The sequence below is a fragment of the Myiozetetes cayanensis genome, unplaced genomic scaffold (genome assembly GCF_022539395.1).
Source record: "Myiozetetes cayanensis isolate MyiCay16 unplaced genomic scaffold, myiCay2020 scf1, whole genome shotgun sequence".
Taxonomy (NCBI): Eukaryota; Metazoa; Chordata; class Aves; order Passeriformes; family Tyrannidae; genus Myiozetetes; species Myiozetetes cayanensis.
In genome coordinates this window covers 34,006,854-34,033,604 of record NW_026086604.1, presented here as the reverse complement: position 1 = coordinate 34,033,604, position 26,751 = coordinate 34,006,854, and the positions used below count along the sequence as shown (strand labels likewise).

The following is a 26,751-nucleotide window of genomic DNA, read 5'->3' as shown; positions in this document are numbered from 1 at the left end:
ACAAGAAAACCAAAAATTTCACACTCTGTGTGTGTGTGTTTGTGTGTGTGTATGTGTCCACACACATGCAACTATACAAGGAGCGGTGATTTCTCCATGCAGGACCATGTTTGAAATTAGTTCACCCCTGGCACCTCACCTACCTTTGGTCAGAAATTCGTATTTAAGAATATTAAAATACCACATTTCTGGCAGCTTCAAACATTTTAGATTAGTCTACAGGGAAATAATTTCTGTTTTTCCAGTGTTAAGACTTTCCTCCTTAGGATCACACTTTCTAGAAGTTCAAGAACAGTAACTTTCTCATGCATAAAAAGGCTATCATTTGATAGTAATAGCCTCTAAATTTACAAAACCTGAACAAAAAATTTCAGAGAATTCTTCGTGCTCTGAAGATGTGAACAATTCAATAATAAACATTTAGATTTACTTTTTTTAATTTCCATTTACATGTCACTTGTGAATCGAGAGAGGAGGATCACCTCAGGTATTAAGACAGTAGCCTACAGTTAAGGAAAAGCAGGTTTGACTCCTTGCTTGGCCTAAAGTTTCCTGCACAATCCTGCTCCTTAATCTCTAACTAACTTCCCCCCCTTATCCCCTTCCCCAAACCTGTTAAGGTTTGGCACTTGACCTATAAATGTAGGGAACCAGGAATGCTTCTTATCTTGTGGGTTCAAATTAATGCCCTATCTGCATCCTGATGCTGGAGAAAAGCCCTTATTGTTCTTTCCAGCACCCTAGGTTTCATGGAAAAATGAGTGCAGATGCCAGTGAGAACACAGTTGGGCTTTGGTGCAGTCCCACATCTTGTCTACAGGGAGGCCGTGACCTCAGGGCAGGGCATGTCAAATACCAGAGGTCAAAGTCCACACACCAATGTCTCAGCTCCTGGCATGCCTCACGTGGATGCTCAGGCAAAAGACAAATAAAATGTGACATAAGAGTTCTGCAAATCCTGACATGACTTCTGTTACGTATCTGAAAGACAAATACTGGTTGTATTAAAACTAAACCAAACAATTTCCCTACTTAGAAAGAGAGTACTACTGGAATACCCTTCAGTAACAAATCCCTATTTTCCTGCCCTCAAACCATGGTTTTAATATTGCTTGCATAGGTCTTTCTATTTTTTTTAGGGTCTTGCCTAGCTTATCAGGCTTGTCAAGGTAACTGCCCCATAGAAATTGCTTTTAAAAAAAGGCTAGTCTCAACAGAATGATGAAACATTCCTGAAATATTGTGGCTTGAAAGTATCATCAAAAACAGTATTATGTGAAGTAAGAGTCCTCAGTACAGGTTTGGAGTTCCCTCTTCATCTTTTTCTTGAGGTCAATATCTGTGAAAAACGTCACAGACACAAACTTGGATCTACAGTCTTTTTTTAAGAAGTCTTTTTTTTTGGCCTAGTGTATTTACTCAAGGGATCCTCATTATTGCAATAAGAATAATAAAGAAGCTGAGGAACAGGACTCCAGTTTGTTTGTTACTCTCTAAAACACATACATTTGCACAAACGTTTTGGAATAAACATTTGTGTTTGTGCTTGCACAGCAATTAACAGATTGTAAATACCATCCAAAGTACGCCATTCACTTCGATTTATTGCATACACAACCCCCACTTGGATTTTGGTACATAAGACATGGGTCCTGATTAGATTTAACTTTCCTTCTATTGTTAGCCATCAGTGAGTATAAAGGAGTTCTTAAATGCAGTCAGTCTGATTTAACTCAATGTACTTCCTCTTGAGATTATATTAATGGAATCAAAACAGCAGCAGTTTCAAATATTGATTTCAGCATTGCAGACATTGTATATTGTGTATGTGCTATCAATACTATGACCTCCTCCCAGTGATCAGAACAATTTCTGTCCCCAAACAAATTAAAATATTAGAACGTAATTCAGATGGCAACACACATTGTACATGTAGCTCTATCTTAATACCCGAATCATAATTTTTTTTAACTTAATTTGTCAAGTTCATAACTATCACTTGAAACTTGCTGACAAGGAACCTGATAACACATCATATCAAATTCCATTTTACAACTGTTTCCTTGGAAACACAGGCATAAAAATGGGCCATGCACAATGGAACGAAATCAAAGAAATTAAAATAAACCTTAAAGAATTCCCACTAATCAGAAACTCTTTGCTTTGTTAAAATTCATGCAAAACCAGGGATAATGAGTCTTTCAATAAGAACATCATTGGTCCCACATTGCCATAGACCCTACTTGTTTTGGCCCTGATCCATCAAATCACTTTAACATGTATGCAACTTTAAATGCATGAGATATCCCACTCAACAGAATGAGTCATGTGCATAAGGTTATTCATGGACTAAAGAACTGCACAAGAGGTGGCTTTGTCTCCAGAGGCTCACTGGTTATTAGAGAGAGTACACACACACACAGATATATATATATATAAATATATATATATATATGCACACAGCAGACTATGCATACATCCTTGGAAGCCATGCTCAAGAATGAAAATAACATATAAAATCCTCAAGTCTTCATATACCATAAGTTATGACTTCTGATTATTTAAAACTGTGAGAAGATAACTGGATAAAGGTAGGAAGACATTAATTTTAAACAATCTGTTAATATGGGGGTATAAATTTTATTTAACATAAAAATTGCATGCCAGTTCAAAGAAGAAAAATGACTTTTTTTGTTGACCTTTGGGATTTTCTTTCATAGGTTCATAGGTTTCATAACCTATAACTTCACAAAGTGACTTTAGAGTAAGATTACAGGTCACCTGATAAGAGAACTGTGATGAGATTTACAGCTACCTTCCTAAAAATTTCCTGCCCATAAAGTTTGGTTTTGTAAATTACCAAGCAAATCAACAGTTTTCCTCCTTTTTATTGTAATCATTATGATAAAGATGGGTATGCAGATTTTTGTGCTTGCATTTGAGACCTAGCGCATCAGATTTATGTGGCAGGACTATCAAAATGTAGATATTATGCTGGCAAATGTATTCTTTCTCCAAGTAAAACAGTTACCATGTACCAGATAACATGTTAATTCTACCACTCCTAGGATTAAAAAAAAAAAAGGCAATCTGATCAGAGGCTTTTCAGAATACCATTCTTCTTTTTTTTTTCCATCTACATTTAGGTAAAAATGTTAAGAATAAAGAGGGAATTTCCCTTGAGGAGTTTATTCCATATTGTACATCAAAAAGTATCTTCTGTCTTTCTCTAATATAAGTGGTACCAACAATTCACTACTAACTGATAACAAAAACCTGGTTATTATATAGTATGTTCAAAGATTTCAGATCTCAAGATATTTTGCAAAGGAGTTATATATTACTGTCTCATTTCTACAGAGAGGAACATCGATGTACAAACTGACTTCTCATCAGAATTGTTTATTCCCCACAGATCTTAGATTTCCACTGAGGTATTTTAATTTCATAGATTTTTCAAGGATCTCACAGCAATCGGACTGTAATGGATGTCTTACTTGACCTAGGCACAGCAAAGAAGAGATGAAACCTAAGCTTGCAAAGGGAAAGATATCTAATGTAAAGAAGAAAATGGATCTCAAAGGCTGTTCAAAATGAAGCCCCTTTAGTAGCGTGAGTCCTTCAATTTCAGAACACAAGTCCTAAGACAAGGAGAGAAAATTCATAAATACTTGAATATTCACTTCTTCTACCTTTTCTCTTTCCCCATATAGAAAATAAATGTTAAAAGTACTCAACTATCCCTCACGAAACTTTTTTTTCCCAGTATTCTTGCCTCATTAGCAGAAAATGTGGAATATTTTAGTCACAATTTTGTACTCATGAGAACTTATAACCAGATATCATATAGTTGATATTTCTTTGGTAGTATACATCCGACTTTCCGGAGTTCACCTCCAGTTTTAGCAGTTTTTTCTTATATCTCTTGATGAAACCAAACCTTCCTTCCCCAAAAATCATGACTATTAATTTTTTCTTGAATCTTATCTATTCTTTGCATGGCAAGTTGACCCTTAAACTTTTGAGGCAAAGGCTATCTCTCACTAAATATTTGTAAAATGTCTGCTAGCCCTCAAATTTCCTTGACACAAGTTAATGCATAAGAATTTATAGGATCATTTCAAAACTCCAGAATATATCTTTTTTTTTCCTTTTTTTTTCTTTTTTCCTGTTGTTACGTTTACTTTCCCTTCAACAGCAGCCAGCTGCAGGAAATCTGATTTCCAGAGCCTTAGGATAAATGACTGAAGGTGTAAAACATCTCAAATTCTCTTGAAAATGAGTTATTTATTATCTATTCCCTGGGTAGAGCGGTACTCTGTTATTAATGTTCTCAAATGTTTTCATACTGCTGTTTTCCTCCCATGATTTCTGGCAAAATTCGTACATATAAGTGGAAGACTGTGTGATTTTTGTTAAAGTTAAACTTAAATCAGGTATATGTAACATAAAGAAAACCATGAAATGCAGTTGCTAGTTGTCACCGTTGGCATAAATTCAAATTGGCCAAGAAGGGACACATGGGAAAGTGTTCTTCTCTACTGCCCTCACAGTTAAATGTGAATGCAGTTTCGGTGTTTGCTAACTAAAGGTTTAGAACAGGATTTGATTGAATTTGATTGAACTGTTTTAACAGAAGTCAGTAGGAACTCTTGCCAGCTGTAGAGATAATTCTGAGAGTGCCCAGTTTCTTTATTTCATAGGACCTAATTTTACGTAAAATTTCATGCTCATTCTTGGAGATCTTCTATGAACCAGAAGATTGTTATGTTGCCTGCACAGTAGAAAAATACCTTTGTATTTCTTGGTTAGTAGTAGGTGGCAACAGCAGGCAAACTGAGGGCTCAACCCATGGATTTAATTTTAGTAGTTGCTAAAATATGGGTACATGCTTCAATGAAGAATGTGTCTTCTCACAACTGCACATGGCCATCACTGTTTATAGCAAAAGTTACTGGTACTCAGAGATAATTTTGTGTTGAGAGATGTGCCAAAATCAGCATGTATAAGCTTGAATATTTCTGGAAAATTGCAAAATTAATCCCAGTTGAATATAGGATTTAATATAGAGCTGCCATCTCCTACCAGGGACTAGAGTGTTTTTTTCTGGCATAGTGGCTTTTGGTCTCTTTCTAGTTATTTTCAAATTTTATCCTACACGTTTGTGCCAAATAAGTAAAATGAACAGTTTCAGAAGGCTTTAAATTATGTTGGTAACTAAAAGCTGAGTACAGCAGATCTCTGTAAACATGATAAGGCCTTTTGGCCTGGAAGTCCAACAGCAAAAGTTTTAGGGCTCCTGTTGGAGATTTCAATCTTTTTTTGAAACTTACTTTTATTGAGATTTCTGTTGGCCCTCTTTCCTCACCTTGTTCCTTCCTCTTCAGCTGAAACCATCACATTTATATCTCAGGAGCATTCAACATTCCCCACCTGTGTGGGAACTGTCAGCAGTGTGGGAGCTGCCTTTCACCTCCTGATCCCAAAACAAATTGGTTTTCCAAATTCTCTGTGAGTTCTGCTGTGTAATGATGTGACTGCCCAAAATTTGTAGAAGGATCTCCAGTGTAGAATAAAGTGGTGTGGACCGTCAGCAAAGAACTCTTGGTATGACATGAAAGGGAACTGCAGGCACTGTCCATGTAACACCATCAGGAATCTCCCCATGTAAAATGTAGTTAGTATCAAATCACCAAAATTACACACATACACTTTTTTTTTTCTTTTTTTTTTAAAATACACTGCCTCTCACGTCTCTTTTGTTACTTAGTTTCTGAACCTTCTTCCCTGTCTCATGGTCCTTAAGCATTTAGCTAGTCACGCCTTAGGGAGAGTGATTCACAGTGACTGAGAAAGTCAAAAGTCACTAAATTACCAAAGGAATGAAGTATTAAAATAAAATCTCCCTAAAGGTTGTTGATTTCTAATTTTATGTACAGAGAGGAGGGGCGGTGGGGAAGGTTTTGCTTTTCCCTTAATTCTGCCATATTGTCTGATTCACAGCCGGAGACAAACTGAAATGGCCATCTGGTTGATGTGCATACAAAAGGAGTGGTTTGCCAGACAAAGAAAGTACCTTTTATCATACAAAGCAATGCTTCTCCTCTTATCAGGCTTCCATTCTGTGGCTTTGGTGGAGCTGCAGGTAGGTAGGAGCAGACCCTACATACCACCCAGATGTAGCCCCTGCTGTTAAAATAGTAATGCAAGGACATAACGGTCCAAGGGCTCTGTGGTACATTCAATAACATGAAATATACTGCAATCAAACTGAATATTTTCAGCTCCTGGTTTCTGATTTTAGTTAAACCATTCTGAGTTCACTAATTTTCTCCTATCACAGGAGCAATTACAGCATTTTATGTTCAAATAATCATTAGAAATCAGGCTGGGACCACTGTGTAAATGGACCTTTCTGAATAGGGACATGTTTTTTGTAGCTATTCAATACTGTCCACAAATGTATCTGTGTCCTTTTTGGGATGGTAATTCTGTGTCCACATGCATAAAAGAAAAAATTGCATGAAAAACATCCTGGTTTTGACCAATATCAACTTTTGCATTTTTAATCAACAAACCCAAATACTTTCAAATGGACACTCCATAGTAGTTTGATTTAATCTATATTTTAGTTCAAACTGCTGATTGCAGTGTATCCACCACTCAGACATGACATATCACAGAAATTTTAAAAGAAAAATTGACAGTAGAGCATTGTGATAGCCATTCCCCTTTCATGGTGATAGCTGAACAGAGGAATGCAAGAAATTCATGTTTGTTCACATGCACAAGATATCTGCTGTGTTTATGACTTATTTTTCCCCTCTATGAGGTACATTCATTAGATGAAAGAGAGTCATATGTATGTAGCACTGGCGTTGTTGTTCAAAATCAATCCTTTATTTCAATTTTCTCATCCTCTCTTCTCCATTGAAACCTCCTGCTCTTGATACTGGACTCTGTTGATCTCCTCTTAAGGGGGTATTTCATTGCCTTTGCTGTGATGATAACTAGGGAAGTAGAACATCCCATTTCCCCATAAAGCTGTCCAGGGAACAGGAATGGAAATTGCCCTGAACTGCCAATGGAAGAGACTCCACTCCAGAGAATGGGCTGTTTGATGCTGATATTCCTGTTCTCCTGATTTCCTTTCATTTTAAATGATTTGTAAAAAAGATTGAAGCAACATGTTTCTGTAACTAGAATGAGGGTCAAAGAGATAAAACCTGCAAACAAACAAAAGGAGGGTAAGGAACGATCCCACTTTTTTAGGCATTGTTGGAAGTTCATTTCCTTGGTATATGGCAGGCATGGCAATATTATTAAATGTTCCCCAGGCAACAATTGCTAGGCTCCAAATTCTGTATTTTTATTCCAGAAAACAAAACATTTTCCTTTTACAATCAACTGTCCCTGCCATCAATACATAACAAAATAAAAGCTGTTTCATTTCAGACAGTGACTTTCACTGTATTTATGCTGTTGTGATATAAGGTCATATTAAAACAAGGAACAATCACCTTAAAGGTTGATCACAGAATACAGGAGTGTAATTGCAGCAAATATTCCAATAAGATTTTACAGGTCCAATGCATTATTTTGAAATAAATGTGCACAAAGGATGTCTTGAAAGATGTTACTGAATAGTAAGTGTCAGTCATGCAAGACGTAGAGATTTAAAAGCAGTCTTTGTATTCACAGGTCCATGACACAAAGTCCCTATTTGGAATGTGATGAAAGAACATTCAAGGACAAAAGCATTTCTGGCCCTAAATTTCCCTTCACTTCATTCAATTATCTAGAAACCTATCCTTTTCTCCTCCTCATAATATATTACTTCAAATTTCTATGCATTAAGTGCAACTTCCCTCTGTTGGGGAAAGACCTCCAGATTTCTCAGCCATGCAGAGGCAAATTTCAATTGGGCCAGGCTTTCTCTCCATTGATCTAACGTTTGTCTGTATTGAAATGTGCCGTGCATTACATGTCATGCGTTGTCACCCACTAAACAAGAAGCAAACCCATTCATTCTGCTCAAACCAGTCTCTAAAGGTGATTTCACATTCATCTTCCCACACAGGGACCCCTTCAAGCTCCTGTTCCAACAGGAGATAGCATCCTTGTAGAGGTCCACTGAAGATTGTGGTAGGGGAAAACAAACTCTGCAACAAGGGCTCTCCTCACTGTAGCTGTGGTTGGGGCTTGTCAGCCAAGTTACCTGATTTGGACTTTGCCCTCTTCACCACAGGAGCAAAGCAGACTCTACTACTCCCTTTGTGATCACCATGAGAAACAAACAGAAAATAAAATACAGTGAGGAGGTAGCCCAAAACAGAAAACTACCGGGATTTATCTACAATTTAGAGAGATCCCAGTTTGGTGTTGATTATGGCAAGTGCATTAATTTTTCAAAATAATCGAGTTCCAAAACCTTAGTGACCAAATGTCTAAATGTCTCACCGCTCAGGTTGGTTGCCATAATAAAGATGTCACGTATTCAAATGTTTTGACAAGGTCCACACAAGAACATCAAGGTTATAATATTGTATTTATTATTTTGTGCTGTTATATCAGCTCTATTTTGGAAATCGCATCATAGGAAATGCCCCTGCAATACTCAGATGTTTCCCTGGATTGTTGTCCTGGATGAACTGGACATTAGCAGCACAGTCACCTGTGAGAAGGTTCAGTTCTGGGAGAAGTTGCTCATACACCTGGTCTGCTGTGCTCCCTGTTACCACATAACAGGAAAAAGCAGGGCAACACCTTGTAATCCCAAATCAAACTTCTCAACCAAGAGAGCAGAAACCCTCAGGAGTTTACCTCCAAAATTCCCTCCTCGTTGTTCTAGCAGCACCTCTTTGTCATATCAAGGTTTTGCCACTACCTCTTTATCCAACCCCCAGAGTGCTGGAGCAGTGAAATACCATTTTGCCAGGTCAAAACAATAGGCTTACACTGGGCCATTTCTGTCACAGTCTCTTGGCACCTGTGTACTGGTGACAGGGAGCATAGCTCTCCTCCCATGCATGCAAAAAGTCACGTTGGTAGAGTGGAACAGAGGTAGCTAGTGCAAAGTCAACCTATTTATTTGTTTTGCAGGCATAAAATGTGCAAGCCAGGATGGTCAGCTGTATGAGCAAAATCAGTCAGATGGAACAGAAACCTGGAGTTTAAAATGTGACCCATGGTCCACACCTAATCAAAAAATAAAATACAAAAAAAATTGCCTTTGATAATGCTCTGTTTTACAGAGAAGTATGTGCCAAGGACTTATTCAGACCCAGTGAAGTTGTTGAAAAGACTCACTGCTGTTAACAGACTTTGAACCAGGCCAAAAGACTTTCTAGAATATTTCACGAGTAACGAAGCTAAAAATGAGTAGCTGGAAAAGCTAAGGGCGACAGGGACACTTTAAAATGTGGTGGTAGAAAACCAAACATGCAAGCGAGCAAACCGAGAAAGACAGTGACCATCTGCCACACGGAGCAGGGACGCAGACGTCGATCCACTTCTTGTACCAAAGCAGGCCGGGAAGATCTCGGGGCAGGATCCTGCGGGCGGGAGGAAGGCTGCCCTTCACTTCCTCTGTCACCTCTCAGTGTGTCCTTCTTGCTTCAGCCTGGCAATAGAACTTCAACCTGGAAGTCCTCATGTGCAAACTTGAAAACAGTTCCTTCCTCTAAAAAAAAAAAAAAAAAAAGAAGAAACCATAAAAATTAAGGACACCGTAAAAGGTCACCATAAAAAATAAGTATAAAAAGTAGAAAGAATTAGGAAAAATAAAGGAATGGATACTTTTCTTTGTCACCACGTTCAGGTAAGCTCACCTAAGACTCTTGGCTACTCACACAGTTGCACAAATGACAGAAAACACCTGGCAGGTAGCACCCTGTCTGTATGAGGGAGGAAACTGGGCGTTTCGGGCTGCTGGTGGCGTGGGTGGTTGCCAAGGAGGGACAGAGTGCTGCAGAGAGTCTGACCCCAGCAGGCTGATCCACCTTGTCAGGGGTGTTGGGATCCTTGCAGGATTGGGTCCTGAATGCCTATATTTTATAACTAGTCATGGCAAAAATGCTGTAGTCAGATATTCATACAAAACCAGGGAAACAGGAATCACTGGAATTAGGAGTAGATGTGAAATTTTTAGCATAAATGGGAAAACCCAGCATTTAATACATACCGCAAGGTTCATTTGCAGCCATATAATTGCTGTCAGCTAATGCCTGATAAACCCTGCCTAAATTGTGTTTTTATTATATCTATTTTATTATATATCTATATTTACTCTGACAAAAGTTGGACAAACTTGTCCAAAAGACTAGGGGTCCATTTTATGTGCTTGGGTGTCCAAGCACCTGCCAGCTGTTTGTCCCTTGAATTGAGGACATCATGTTTTCAATTTCCTTCAATAAAGCTATGAATCTGGCAATTTGCTGGCCTGCTTCAGCTAAACAGAAAGGACAATTTGAGAAAGATCATAGTTCAGGCTCAGTCAGACGGAAACGATTGAAAACAGAGAGCTGGCTGCTATGTTTCCCCAATGCAGCTTGCTGTCGCAGTTTGACTGACAAACTGACTTTTTTGAGGTGCTCATGCCCATTTCAGTCAGAGTTTATTGAAGGTGATTTTGATCTTCTCCATGAGGCCACAGCAGCGGCCATGCCATCTGTCACCTTGATTGCATCGTGGATTCTCTGGAGAGAGTGCGATGGCTCCTGATCATTTACAGATTGTGCTGCTTTCGCCTCCATAAGGACCACATGCACAGAGCCAGATGGTGAACATACACGCTTATTATAAGTCTTTATCTCTGTGCAGGAAGGAGAGGCACCATTAGATCTCCCTCAGGAGCTCTGCTCCTCTCTACCATCATGCTGCTCTTCAGCAAATACAGTCTTCTTCAGCTGTCATCAACCTACCTCTGAAAATTAAAAAAATAAACAATAATTCCATCAGCGCAGGCACGAGACGTACAGACGCTGCCACAAAGCAGCTCCCCCCGCCCCTTCCCCCGGCACACACACACACTCGGGCTCCTGCGACTGTCAGCGTTAGGTGGAAACAAGTTTGTTCGCGAAAAGACAGTTAATGTGCAATTAGGAGAGACTTCTTTGTGAAAATAAAGCAATGCCATCCTGGTTGTTCTTGGCACATTTTTAATTCAGCGCTTTCTCTCTTTAAAGCAAAAGCCTGAGCGCGCGATTGCTGTTTTTCCAAAGGCAGCTTTGTGTTTGTGTCTGTGTTTCTCCTGTCGGAGAGCAGTGATGGGATTCTGGTTGCCACGGGTTGCGTGGCTGAAATCTGACTGTCAGAGCTGGGGAAAGGAATGGGCTGCAGGGAGCTGTGCCGGGGCTGGGGCCTGTTGGGTGAGGGAGCAGGGCAGCCACCAGAGAGGCAATGGCAAATGCTGAGCTTATCAGTGGGCCACTGTAAATAGATTTGTTGAGTCCTCTCAGCAAAGAACGATCCTACAGTAACTCTTTGCAGAGGGAGAGGGGAGTTCTGGCAGCCTGCACGTCGCACAGACACTCACCTCAACTCATTTAATACATGTACCACACGCATGACCTCGGGTAGGGGCTGCCAGATTGCACAGTTTGAGCGTTTCTCTCTCCGAGAGTTCCGTTTTGGTTTTGCGGTTTCTGCATAACAAACACTTAATTCCTGGTAACACGGTTTTTCCTTGTTAGCTGCTGTGTTCCCACTAAGTTGCAGTTCCTCCTTTAAAGAACTGTAATTATTAAATTTCAAAATCTTAGCAGAAGAACCATTGCAGACACACATTTCTGGGCTTTGCCAAGCACAGAGCATCCTTCAGAGTGAAAACCTGGCCTACTTCCAACTACAGTGTCTTTCCTGAAGCACATGGAGATTAATTTGTTTGTTTCTTTCTTAAAAGTGCTTCTTTTCTGAAGACTGGATGTCAGGCAGATAAGATTGAGACACGAGACTGACACCTTCCAAAATGCTAAGGGAACTTGTTAAGGTCACTATCCCAGATATGGAGATAAAAATCAGGAAAATGAAAAGCAATGGAGTAAGAAAGATGAGGGTGATAGATGAAGATGTCATCAGTTACACTGATTTTTATTTGCTCTTTCTCTTTACATGTAAAAACAGGGCTCATATCAGTGTTGTCTATAATTTGCCTATATTAATTATTGGTAGAAATACTACAGTTGTTAAGTAACTTCTACTATAGGAAAACCTCAGCTTCAATATCCTGAGATTCCACTCCATTTTTCCCTTTATTCAAATAATGGGGAAGAGGAATGCATGTTTTCTTTAAAAATAGTTAATTTCTCCACAGGTAAAGCCATGTTTAAATGCTACCTTTGGCATCTCTCACAGATGATGACAAATCCTTTCTTTTCTTCCTACTTTTGATTAACTTACTGTATCAAATTTCCAATTTTGGCACAAAGCTTTTAATACTTTACAGAGTCCCCACAAATTAAAAACAAGGCTTCAAATACAAAATTAAATGAAATATAAATAAGGAAAAATAAATGCATGTGTTTACTGTATAGCAATCACAAGCTTATATCAGTTATCAAGCTTATATCAGGGCATTATATTAGTCATTCTGCACAACTGCATAGGCTACTAGCCTATGGTGTTATACTTTGTAAATTTGTAATTCCACTAGAAAATATAAGGCCTCTATGTTGGTATTACAAGGGCAGTACATAGAAAAATCCCTGTGATAAGTAGCAATTGTTTTTACCCTCTTTTGTCTGGGTCTGTCCATCCCTAGTATCCCTTCCAAATTAGGCTAGCATGTGGCTATCATGTATTCCCTCTGTGGATAGAATTATATATTGTGTTCAAAATCTCTGATTAATCTGATTAAGCTAGTGAGTGACTAATCCTTTAATCTCTTTGAGAGCACTGTTATGTCTGCTGTGTGTCAGATTTGTAACTAGTAATCAGTTAAGTAAATGCTAAAAGTTAAGCAAAAACTATTTTGGACCCACTTTAGCAGCTGCTTTTGGTTAGTGACCTTTATAGTTGAAATTGTGTGGAGAACATAAGTGAGAAGAAGAAATTGCTTGTGGTGGCAAATCTGCTGTTGCAACCATATCAGTCACTAGGACCAAGTTGCTGGTGGTCCCCTAGTCTTCAGTTAATTATAAATAAACAGGTAACTTCCCCTTTGCTTTGCTTCTTTTGCTCTGGAAAGCAAATACAACACATGGTTTCTGTGTATTTATAATTTAGAAAGGAAATTCTGTTGCTAATTAATTTCCAACTGTTTGATTTACTCTTTCTGTTCATTAAAGTTGTCATTACTGTGCTCGGTTTTGATGGGATAGAGTTAATTTTCTTCATAGTAGCTGGTATGGGGCTATGTTTTGTATTTGTACTGGAAATAGTGTTGATAATTTAGGGGTGTTTTCACTATTGCTGATCAGTGCTTACACATAGTCAAGGCCTTTTCTGCTTCTCCCCATCCACCAGTGAGCAGGATGGGAGGTGCACAACGAGCTGAGAGGGGACACAGCCAGGACAGCTGATCCTAACCGACCACAGGGATATTTCATCCCATATGGCATCATGCTCAGCATATAGAGCTGGGGGAAGAAGAAAGTGGGTGACATTCGGAGTGATGGGGTTTGTCCTCCTGAGTCACTGTTACATCTGATGAAGCCCTGCTTCCTGGGGATGGCTGAATACCTGCCTGCCCTTGGGAAGTGGTGAATGAATTCCTTGTTTTGCTTTGCTTGTGTGCATGCAGCTTTTGCTTCACCTACTAAACTGTCTTAAACTCAGCCCACAAGTTTTCCCACTTTAAGTCTTCTGATTCTCTCCCCCATCCCACTAGGGTGGGGTGAGAGAGTGGCTGCATGTGGGGGTGAGTGGGTTTAATTGCTGGCTGGGGTTAAACCACAATTGCAAAACCTTTATGTGAGTAAACACAGGCACATTTTGAAAGCTGCACTAAAAAAAACCAAAACTGTTTCACCTTAATAAAAGGAAACTGTGTGGAAGGAGATCTGGGGCAGGGGAAGGAAAATGTGCAATCTTCATATAAAAAAAAACCGTGTAGACCTATTGCTGGCAGATGTAGAAGCATCAAGTCAATATGGTAACAAGGATCAATATGCCCTCAGGCAAGATATGACTATGACAATGCTGAATGCATGTATAAATTTACCACTCCATCTAGCTGCCTAGGAATAAATTCAACGGAACCGTGCAGAGAGAAGTAAATCTTGAACCTGGTATGAAAGTCAGAGAGGTGGCCAGGGCACCAGGTGACATTCACAGGGGTCAGTGGGAATATTCCAGAGGACCTGGCCCTTAGCACTATCCTTTCTGTTGTCACCCAGGTCCACATTCCCCACAGTAGTACCCATTGGGAATGCATAAGATATGTTCAGTCTGATTTTCATGGGGGCTACATCCCAAACTGGCTTTTCCTGGTATTTTACATTTGCAAGTTATTTCATCCAGACAATCCTTTATTCCCAGACAGGCCACCTGAGTGAAGAGGGGCGTTGATTTTGTGTCACAGAGGCAGTGGAATGTTTCTTGAATGTCTCCTTTGAGTCATTTTCTTTGGGGAGGGCAGCAACTTATGGGCAGCTGAGGACTGGCAGAGTAAAACTTGTGGTGAAATGACCATGTTTGCTCACTTTGTAGAAGAGATCATCCAGGCCTGTCCAAAAGTTAAAAAAAAAAAAAAAAAGCAGACACACCAGATTTCTGTAAACTCACTTATATAATGGCTTTTCAAGGAAACCTTGGATGAGGAACATCCATTACTTACAATCACAAATAAAACCATTATAGCACTAGAGGTCTTTTATATTTTATTTTTTGAAGAATATCTTTAAATGTGGTTATTTTGCCTCAATTAAAAAAGACGGTAAGTCAAGTAGACATGAGAAATATCTAAGTAACAAGGAACATGAGCACAGGAGATTTTAGGCCAGGTTCCTCTTTGGATGCTCGAGCTGATGTCCCACAGATTTCGATGACAGCCACATTGACAGCAGTGGGAATCAGGCATACTCATCCAAGGGCATAATTTGGTCCATAATGTGTGAGGTTTGTCCAGCTTGTAAAAGCAGCAAGCAGTGTACTACAAATACTGCCTGTGTGTAGCTTACTGGGGGTTTAAATCCTCAGTGGCATTTCCTGTGCCTCTAAAATACATTTGTTAAAAATAGCAGAGGCTGCTTGACTCCGTACCTGTTGAAAGAACGGACCTGCTAAAAAAATTAAAATTTGTTGCAACAAGGTTATCCATTTAACAGGTTTCTACTTGAATAACCAAACAATCTTTATTTTATATCCTAGCTAAAGCCATGGTGTATCCACTAGAGAAAGTCTATTTTCCATCCTTCTTTCTTAAGCCTGTCTTTGCAAATGTTTTCTACCCCTGCTTGCAGCAATTTCTTTTCACCCATACAATGATAATGGCTTATGTAATTATGACTTTGTACATGAGCTGAACTCCCTATGGATGTTTAGACTCTTATTATCTTTAACCTCACCCACCTCTGTCAATGAACTCTCACCTCCATGGCTTGTTGGAGGGATCATCTGGTGGCTGAGAGGACAGCAGGGTGGTTACGGCCGGGAAGTTGGGCAGGCAGTTCATTAACCCTTAATGGGGTATGATCACTGAGGAAAGGAAGACTGGAAAAGGTCCTTTTCTCTCCAGTTCTGCCAAGTTAACTGGCATCACTAGAAGCTGTTTGCAGCCACCTCTGAGAATCCAGTCCACTCAAATGTAAGCTTGGTCATCAAGCTCACCAAGCTGTGGTTTTCCTTTGCTGAGAGATCTCATTTACTGCTTGGGAGACCTTGTCGAGCTGTTGTTGTTGTTGTTATTATTTTTCAGCTCCCATAAAATTAATTCCCACTTTTTTTCCTTGCTCTGGAGAAGAGATTTAGGGAGCCCTTATGAGTATAAACTGCCCACCCCAGGATGCTATTTGCCTTCTCCTTCAACCCTTCTTTCTCTTGCATATCCTTTCAACCTGTGCCATTAAAAGCAGCAGTAGAAGAAAGAAGTGTCCCCATAGCACAGGGGTAAGGCTTCCTTCTGGCTAAAAACGTTGTTTGGGAAACTGGTGAACTCAGCACAGGCTGGTCCTTGTAACAGGCACAGAAAAGTCCTGTTGCTATGAGGGACTGATCCCCCAGTCTGAGCTGACTGTACTGAAGTCAATGAAAAAAAGTAGGTTTGAGTCCAAGAAAAACATAGTTTAAAGCTATTAAATGGAAACCCATGGAAAATTTTTCAAACCCTTCTGAAGCTTTTTGCTCATTCTGAGGTTTCCTAGTTCTTTTAAAATAATCTTCTCTTCTTATAGCTATATTGCCCATTATATGAGAAATAAAAATCAAAGTAGAAATGTTACAGTAGAAGTTTTCTGAAACTGAAAAACAACAGGAGGTGTGATGAACCATCTGTAAAATTTTTGACAATTAGTTTGAGATCTCGGTCCAGTTTCTTCTGGCCATATTAAACACTGAAGTAAGTGGAGGTTTTCTTTCCTCGGGAAAAAAATCACCAAGACTGAAAGATGGGAACTTAGTTAACAGGGATCCAGACTGCTAAGATCCAACCTGTGTGCCTTTTCTGGTCCCACTGAGCTGCCGGCATTTTTCAGCCACAATGTACTTGATGATGATTTTCAACCCTCTTCAGTAACTCTGTGTTAGTGCACGAGTTCTAACTCTTTTTCCTGGAATTTTGAAACCAACACTGAATCCTGATATATAACATTGAACATAAGCTACATACATGGCATGTTAAGTGACCATTGAACCAAAACTCACAGTGATGTAAGGTCCAGGATTTCACCAAGGTGTGCCCTCATCCATATGGGCAAGAAAGATCTAAAGTCAATAAAGAAATTGCTTGTTTTTCTTTCGGACTTTACTGAGCTTTAGGTTTTGTGTACGTCACCAGAAAATAAAATCAACAAAAGCAAATCAGCCTACATTGTGTTTTCACACTGTTAAGTATATAAATGACCTCTCTGTGTGAGAACCACATGTTAATACATTTTTGGTAGTCTAAATAACTCCTTTTTTTTTTTTCTGTCCAAAGCAAAAACAATTCAACTACAGCAACAGCAATAATGATCCATTTGAATATTATTAGAGTAAACTCCTAGATCAATTAAAAATCACACTTCAGTGCACCATTAAAAAAAAAAAAAAAGAAAAGAAAAGAAAAGAAAAGAAAAGAAAAGAAAGGAAAAGAAAAGAAAAGAAAAGAAAAGAAAAGAAAAGAAAAGAAAAGAAAAGAAAAGAAAAGAAAAGAAAAGAAAAGAAAAGAAAAGAAAAGAAAAGAAAAGAAAAGAAAAGAAAAGAAAAGAAAAGAAAAGAAAAGAAAAGAAAAGAAAAGAAAAGAAAAGAAAAAACCCAGTAAATCAGATTATACCTAATTCCTTTAATCTATCAATTTTCTTAATTTTTTTCAGTATGAAATTTTCATTACTTTTTTTCTCCATCCACCTTTATGCAATTGCAACACTGCATTGCACTGTATTCCTCTTGTCTTCTTATTCAAGGATGAAGTTGCATGGATATGTAGGAATGGCTTGACAAAACATTTTAGGATGAACACCAGTGCAATGTGCAGAGCATTGTTCTTGATGGTGGAATTAATAGCCATATATTTAGATTTGCTTTGTGCATCCCATTGTCTGATGAGATTAAATGCCTATCACTGGTGCAGCAAATCTGGTTCATTTTCCTATGAACTTCTGCTTTAATGGCCAGAGAGGTTCTGTGGTTGCACTTCTCAGAACTTTTCACCCCAACAGGATCTCCCTTCTTAGGTACTCATCATTCACATGTGCCTTTCCTCTTCAGTGTCAGCAGATGTGGCTATTCTGTACTGAACACTAGTTGGATATAAGAGCACAGAGGGTTGAGCAATAACTGCAATAGTTAGTGCTGATATGTGGTGTCCATATGGACAGTATAACTTAACATTAAGGCCTTTCTTTCCTGGGTTTGATCCTGGCCCCATGAGTCAAACTCTAGCTGTCAGGGGATTTGTTGTAAGTAATGGTCATTTGTGTTTCATAATTATCTTGAATAAACACAATTAGTTCCACATTCTGCTGTTTTCTTCCTAAGGCATCTGTAAACATTCTGTACTATTCTAGCAAATGGCTTTTGGCAATCATTAGAAAAAAAACCCAAAGCAAAATGGTTCTCAGTGGATCCTTTTAATTTATTCTAAGGAGCATGCCCAGAGGAGTAATGAGACCTACTAGACAATAATGGCAAAGGGATATTATCTTTCACTTAGTTAACCATTGTAACCCACTTTGAAGTATCTCCAATCACAGTCCTCATGTGGTTAAATTAGAACACAGACTCACAAGTTTTCACTTCAGGGTTTCTCCCATAAGCCAAGCTAATGTATTTGGTATAGAAATAGTGTAGGCATCCTAATTCCATTCTCCCATTAAAAAAGATGTCCAACAAGCTAGCTGAAAGTGTTATTAAAACAAAACAAAAAAAAGGAGTGCAGAATTTTTTTACAGCAGCAGGCAGGCAAACATCTGGTTTCTTCCCGAGGCTGCTGATTCTTTGTAGCCTTTGGGCACTGGACAGTTAACTTGTCCTCTCTGTGCCCCACTTATTCTATCTGTGACACAGGGACACAGAGCATTTTTCTGCTTTTGTAATTCTCTTTCAATAGAAAGCATTGCAAATTCATAGTAATACTATCCCCTATATAATATCAGCACCAGGTTTATGTACAGTTGAGATAACAGAATAATATTTCTTCAAGATAATGGACTCAGGTCTGGTTTTTTAGATTCTACATTAGATAAACAGAAAATCAATAGTCTCTGTCCATTAAAAAATGAATAAAATGTTGAAAAAAAGGGTTATTGAATAAAGAGAAAGAAGCACCGTAGTTGTCGTTCTAGTAAACAGGCAGTTAAAGCTAGGAGGAAAGTGTCAATTGGTAAAATTAGCTAAAAAAGTTACTCTGAGTTTTTGCCCTACATTTGGACTATCAAAACTGAGGCAAACTTTTCAAAGCAAATTGCTGAGGATTGCCAAGTTAACAAGCTGTTCTGTGCTGCAAGGGACATATTTATGGACATACTTTCAACAAGACGTACCTAGTGCTACCAAGCTGTGCTGTACTAAAGAGCAGTAAGTATCAGATAAACTGATTTTTTTTTTAATAAAAGATTTCACACATGAGAATGATTAAACACAGCTCAAATATTCAGAAGTGTACAAACCTTTCCCTCCCCCCAAACCCACTCCTCTTCTCTGCTACAATAGTGTCTAAACAAAGTAAGAAAAGTCAGGAAATTCAAAGATAAGAAGATACCGAATTTTATAATTCATGCACTTGTGAAGAAGACGCTGCAAAGTTAATTATGGATGAGTACTAGGTCTTTAGTAGTAATTTTTATTTTAGTGGGGTTGTGTTGTGTGTAGCATATTTAATGACCTTTCAGAGTATGCCTTTTAAATCTATCAGTTTTTTTCCTTAAGGGCTGTGTTTTTACAATGTTTCACAACCTTTTCTGAAGAAAACCACTCTAAAAACTATTTCCAGCCTACAAGACTAACAAAGCTAATACAGCAAGCAAGAACAGCTAGGCAAAGAGCTAACTTCTGGTCACTTTTTATAAGGAGTTGGGATTTTAATGGCAATTTTCTTGAAAATCAACCTTAACTATCTGTATGCAATGGGCCAAATACCCCGCATTTCACTGTAAGTGACTACCGAGGCAGATAGGATGTCCAAACACAGGATTGTTTTGTACATCCAGATTCCTTTGCAGCTCCTAGGCCTCAGGAACATTACTGATCCAAGGTGGATAAAGGACTGAATATGCATACCTTTCCAATTACTAAGGACATGTGCATGCAAGGTATCTGTAGCTGGGAGGACACTCAGTATCCAGGTATCATATGTCTCAGCACACCAGTGGTGTTGCAAAACCTGCTAGAGAAAGTCTACATAGCTGGTAAACAAAGACAACTTTAACTAAATACACCATTTGCCTTCAACCTCATTTGTGCTCCCTGGTTCAAATTAGAAATGATGCTGTAAATAGACAAAGATTTGTGTTTGCAATTGTGTTTCAAAGCTAGATGGGCATTTTGGGTCTACTTTGTATGTCCAGAAGCACTGTGAGCTTCACTGGTATGTGTTAGATATTTTTCTGCCTTAGAAAAGACCTATTTTCTGGCGTTGTGCTTCTCTGAGAGTCTTGCCATGTCCTTCACTAAAGTGCAGGAGCTCAAGATGAAGCTTATTCCAACCAGAACCAGAATGTCACTCACCAGTAGGTAACTCCAAGATTTTAAAAATACCTTGAGTAATTTCATTTTTTCCTGTAACCCCTTTCTTTCATGTAACCTTAACCATGTTTCTGAGCATCTGCAGTCTCCCATGTCATTAGTACATTGGAAATGCCATATAGAACCTATATGTGCATCTTCATTTAGCCTGTGTATCAGATGAAGCAATTCTACTCAATATACCTCTTAATACTTCTGAAAGAAGTAAGAAGTTAAAATTTTTGGGTTGTGAACAAATATGAGGTTATTTTTCATTATTTTAAACCACAAAGCTCCTAATGGATTAAATAGGAGAAAAGATAAAAAAGGAATTTGAATTACAGGAGTGCAAATAACAGAATTAATCTAAGTAGGAAATCTGCAGGCAGCACAAAAACCAGAACATTGCAGAATGTTTTCTTGCTTTCCTTCTGGACTCCTACTGTTCTCAAAAAATGGTTTACTATTTACCTTTAAGAATAACCTTAACCTTAGGGGCTTTTGGGGAGATACATTGGTTTACCTATAGCAAACATAACAATATCCCTTACTAAAATATCTGAAAATACATTTATTCCTGTGCCTGTAAGTCAGATTCCTGCTTTTTAAGTGCAAACTTGACTTTTAGAGGATTTTTCCCTCCTAGTTTTGGTAAGAGATATTTAAGCAGAAAGAGCAGCTTGTTTCCTTGACAGCAGAGAAGCAACTGTTTTGGTTTTCTTTGTTCCATGTCTGCTCAACATACTGTATCCATAGAAATAGCTGCTGTCCCAGAAGTTCAAGCATTTTGTATTATATATACTGAAAGGCTGGGTTAATGTTACCTTAACTTTGCAGAGTTTGTATCATAAAATTTCAGAAATGAAAGAAATTATTAAAAAAAAAGAAAAAAAAAAGAAAGCAAAGGCTCCCAAGGCAACTCTGTACATTCTGTATGTTTTCTGTTTTATATTTAACATTTCAAAAATATCAGTATTAAGCTACACATTTAAGAAATAAAGACGAATGTAATGTGTTACTTGCAATCCATGTTACTGAGTGCCTGTGACAGTAGAAACTGCTGCTTTTGTTTTTGCCATTCCTGTGATGCATAACATGATGAACTGCTTGTTTGCACCAAGCATGCTAGTTTGCAGTAGACCTAATACTTCACCAAACATTCCCTCTTGTTTCAGAGGTGAAGTAATGTAAAAACAGGTACTCTAGGTTTTATATTTGAGGGCCAGGGTCTCACCTCAAGAGCAAAAATGCAGCTGATGAACAGTACCTGCAAGCACCCCTATCTTGCCTCCCTCCTTCTCAGCCCCATGCACCACCCATCCCCACTCCTGCACAAGAAACACCACGTAAACTGCAGAGCTTTTTGCGCTCTCTGAGATGAGATGACAAATATTTTGATGATTAAGGTTGGAAAGGTTCTATCCAAGACAAGGAGGAGAGCCTTGGGCTCCATGTTCTCCTCTAACACGGCATTTTACAGAGACACTTTCCGCCATGTGACAGGTTTCGCGGGGAAGGATGACTCCCAAAGAGCTATGAAACAGTGAGAAGGGATATGGCAACGAGGTTATAACTGAAACAGATTTGTAACTTCTGCTCCCATCTCCTTTGCCTGTAGTTGTTTACAAAACACTTGGGTGTGCATGCAGAAACCACAAAAGCAGCTCCCACCCTCCTGAAGAACAAACCACCCTCCAGGTTTCAGGATTTAGATAGTCCCCTGCTGCAAGCGCCCAGGCTGCTCCATGATGGGTGGTGTATGGAAAGGGGCTTAATTAAATCACAAATCACCCAATTCCAGGACGAGGCCTAATTGCTATTTGACTCAGAATAGACTTGTTTTTCCCCCAGAAAACAAGCCATCTCCCAAGCAGTTTGCTACCCAGCTCAGAGTGGCTCTCTTGGCGACCCTCGGGTGAGGAAGTGAGGAGGGGGATCTGTGATGGGGCTGGCTGTGCCGTGGGAAGTGTGAACCCCCATGCATGCCTGGCCTTCCTGGGCAGTGGAATATTGATGAGCTGAGAAAAAAAAGCAGCAAGGCTTGTTCCTGTGATTTGCTGTGACTGCTAGCTCTGTCTCTCTGTATATGTGTATACATGTTTACATGCATGCTAGTGTGGGTGTAAGTACATTGTCTCAAAATATAAATAAATATAAATAAGTACACGTGCACATATCTGCACAAATATTTATAAAAGATGTGGAAGGGAAACGGTGATGAAGATCAGCATTTTTGCTCAAAGGACTCCCTGTGCATGGAGGAAAATGTACTGGCAATGGATTTTTTTTCCTCCTAAACCCCAGCTCAACTTCACGAAACCTGATTTCCAACATGGCCTCATACAATCGCTTTTATCACTTTCTCTCATTGTGTCCTTATGTACAAGGGTAAAGACTATTCTACTGCATCCAAGTACAGTGTGCTAAAGGGAGGGTGAGCAGTGGGGAGCCGTGCCTGTGCCACTGTCCTTTGCCTGTTCCTGATTCCATGGCCTGAGGCAATGGTTTGCATTTTTAGGACAACAGCCGGCTATCTGCAAGCAGGAGACCACTCGTCAGGCTTCATTACTGCACACAAAATGACACTAGTGAGCCTGTGGTCACAACTGTGCTTATGGTGCGCTGAAAAGCCATTACATCTCATTGCAACAAAAAACTGCACGAATGTACAGGCTGACCAGCCCCATAAATTGCCAAAAACCTGACAGGTCAGCTTATTTATGCAATGTAGTACCTGCAGTACAAATTTCTGGATAGAAGCAATAGTGAGGGACTAGGAACTAAGAAATCTGTTCATCAAAGGTGTTATAATTTAATAGGCAACGCTCCTGTTTTCTTTATTGAGTACTGAGAAAACAAAGAATTTGATTCTGCTGCATGCTTGCAGCATTAGGCATGGTCAGCTGAAGTGTCTTCCCCTTCTCCACATTAACAGCCCTACAGCATAGTTAAAATCTAATGACTAGCATGAATGGATTTTCATGTTTGATAGTTATTTGTCGTTGTTTAAATTTTTTTGTATTATACAGATCACATTGACATATCTGATACATAACATTTTAGCTTAACCATAAGTGAACTGGTTTCTGCTATAATTATGGATATTATTATTTGTTTTAGTCAGGCAATGACTGTGTCTAATAATGTTGCACGTAAAGGGTAAAACTTGAAGAGACAAAGAAAATGCAGCCATTAGGATTCTGGAACATTCCCTTCTAAAGGAAATTCATATAATAATGTGACTAGGATTTATTTACGTTGCATATAGTTGGTACTCAGTGGCAAGTGCTGTGAACAAAAGAATTGTGGGCCAGATTCTGATCTTGTGTGAATGCTTATATGTACATATAAAGAGAGAGGAAATAATTTTATCCTAGTGAAGCAAGATTGTGAAGTTAGAAGCTATAGCTGGGGGAAAGAGAGAGGCTTCCAGATCAACAGTGGCTTTCTCAAGTAATCCTACTTCCCTAGTGTAATTTGTTGATTACAATTATGGAGGTGTTGAATAACTTGAGATCTCTGATGGAATTGTGTCAGGGCATGAACATTGCAACTGACACCTACAACAGGGTGTTTCCTTATTAATAAAAGTGTTCTGCACACATCAAATATTAGTACATGTTTTCCTTTCCTTAAAATATGTTCCTCTTTGTATTCTAGGCTACCAATGCTCACAAACATGCATGTAGCAGTAGGTTATTGCGATGGGGAGAAACTTGTTATTGTTGTCAAAAGTCCTAACAGGTTCTTCCAAGTGTAAGGGCTTAACTATAGGTCTTGCACCCAGCTTCTTAGTGGGAGGCAAAGCTCTGTAAAGCACATATTCCTATTACAATAATATCTGGCCTTCTAACTTAGCCTTTCGTTTTCTTCAAATGTAAAGGACATTGGGTATGTTAAAATGTGGAGGAGGGGAGTTCTCTGCAGAAAATACTTCAGGGGACTCAGCCATGTGGATTGAACTTTACCTGGAAGCTGCATTAAACTTTTCCAAGGCCTCTGGGGTTCAAAAAATGTAGGATGCTGTCACATTGATTAAATATCTGGGTCTTGACAGAAGGTCCATCAGCTGTAACTTTGAAGGCCACGGATATGATGATGGGAGTATAAAAGCAGCCCATGGATCTGTGAATGGTAATGCATTACTTTAAAAAGATTGATATATTGTCACAGTAACACCTACCAGTAAGAGGAACTAATATGTCAGAGGTTTTTCAGCCTTAAGTTACTGGGTTGCTCCTGTAGTGACTCTTGCTATAGATATCGAGTTATGTGGATGTTGGCATCCTGTAATGTGCTTCTTCCCTCACATATGGAGCAATGTGTAGGTAATTGATTTCAGCAGTTCACACTGGTGGTAATAAGTGTAAATTTTATTGAAAAAGGAAGTTTTCTTGTTTGATAGTTATTTTTCATAGCATTACTTTTATTTTGATAGCTTACATATGACCTCTTATGAATAAGTGCCATGTTCTCTAGAACAAAGGTGGAATGTGGGCAAGTGCACTCATGGTTAAAAAGATTTCACCAGTGAGCTGAAGATCCCTGGGCTCAGCTGAGATGCAGTAACAGAACAGGTACCTGGTGCTAACTAGCAGTGCTATGAAAGATTCTGCATAAGCCATCTCCATGGCACTCCATTTTCAGCAGAGATGTGATCTGACCCATTTGCCTTATGCTGTGCCTGATAAGTGCAAGTATCACGTCTGGATATCTCCACTGGCATGGGGTGTGATGGGGTGTGTTGTGGAATTAACCACTGAGCAGAAAGCTTTACATACAAGGCTAACAGGAGACAGGGGCTTGTCTGGTCACAGGCTCAGAGCCCTTTGTAGTCTAATGATTATTTTAGTTAATTTCAGAAGTTTAAACATAGATCCAACTGAGCTCAGAAAAACTACAGGTATACAGACTGTAGTCTATTAGCCTCATCAGTTTGGAAGAGAAATACCTGTGAGTATATCCACTGTGTATGTAATAACATATGAGATAGCTGCTGGGCAGTAGGATAACACCAAATTGATTAAGGAAAAGGAATATCAGCAACTGGTCCTTTGTCATCCTCCACCTGTAGCACCTCCTGGAGCCCAAGATTCTGGAGTTTAAAGGCAGGAACAAGAGTAGCAAATACCACTTGTATAGTGCTACAGCTTACATGTTAAATATGCTGCCTGTATCTTACTTGAAAAACAATCACAATGTCCCAGTGGAGGAAGTGGCTTTCAAGAGATGAGAAAAACTTGAAGTAGGTAGCAAATAATTTGTATTTTCATGCAATAGAAGCAATATTTCCTAGGCCTGCTGAATATCTTTCCCAAGCATCTTCCAAAGAACCTATAGCTCTAAAGCCAAAAAAAAAAAAGCCTTCCAGGAAGACCAGCAATGCAGACAAGGCTCCTTGCACAACTTAGCACCATCGTGATTTACCTTCTGGCATTTGTCCTGTCTTCCTCACTTTGCTCTAAAATATAAGTTGGGATGTATTTTTATATTTTTATGAAAAAGTTAAGTTGACCTATTCAGTGAACCAGTGAGCAAGCACACATGCACAAAGAGACACGATAATTTGCCTTCTCAGTTTCTAAAGTTGCTGCACTACTGGGCCTCTGGAGCCACTACAGTTAAGCCAGCAGCTGAATTCCCTGTCTGTGCAATGGGATGAGCATCAACATCCTAAGCAAAGCAAGTGGGAAAAAAAAAAAAAGTAGATTTGCAGAGGCTTGTGGGGGTTGTTGGTGCAATACTAACCTGTGTGCTAATTAGGACAGGTATCACATTCAAGGCTTGGCAGTTCAGTCTTTCAGCTCAGCTGTGAATTATACCACCACACATCACCCCAGTTCCTCAAAAACTAGCTACTATACCCCAGTGCAGCTAATTTTAAGAAAATAAAAAAAAATGTAGTCATTTCACTTCCCGTTATACCTTTACAAAGCATATCAGTTATGCTGTGTGATGGGAAGGCTGTGCAACCTTCGGTTGAATTCAGGATGTTTTCTCCATTAGAAATATGGGTGACTAGAGCCGTCCTTCTCTCTAATTCCACTTAATGTAGTTATTCCCCTTCTAGAACAGACACCCCTCAAGACACCACATACTACAAGTCAGCAGTAGCTGGTTCACAATGCCATGGCCCCACAGAGATTTCCAACAGCTGGCATGAGTAGAGAGAACCCAGAAGAAGAGAAACCCAGAGCCTGGTGCACTCCTTCCTCACTTCTACTCTGGCATCAAATCCTGAAACATTTTCTGCAGCCAAAAGGTCTTGCTGAGAATTTGATTGTCATCAGTTCTCCACTCATCCATGCCTTCAAACTTTTTAATGCTGTAGGGATAGGAGATTGTTACACTACCTACAGAAAATGATGACATAATAGTGGTGCTGTAGAAAAATCTCAAATATATGGATATTTCAATTTATTTTAAGTGTTCCATCTGGAATATCATAATGCA

The 26,751-nt window shown here is 39.1% G+C and overlaps 1 long non-coding RNA gene across 1 annotated transcript in view; it reads left to right on the top strand.

Moving 5' to 3' along the window:
- The first annotated feature begins 2,394 nt into the window (after positions 1 to 2,394).
- LOC126638839 (uncharacterized) overlaps positions 2,395 to 26,751 on the top strand; it is a 40,510-nt gene continuing 16,153 nt past the window's right edge. The window contains exons 1-2 of the long non-coding RNA XR_007628701.1: positions 2,395 to 2,591; positions 9,103 to 9,820. This is a non-coding gene — a long non-coding RNA (uncharacterized LOC126638839). The remainder of the gene's footprint in view (positions 2,592 to 9,102; positions 9,821 to 26,751) is intronic.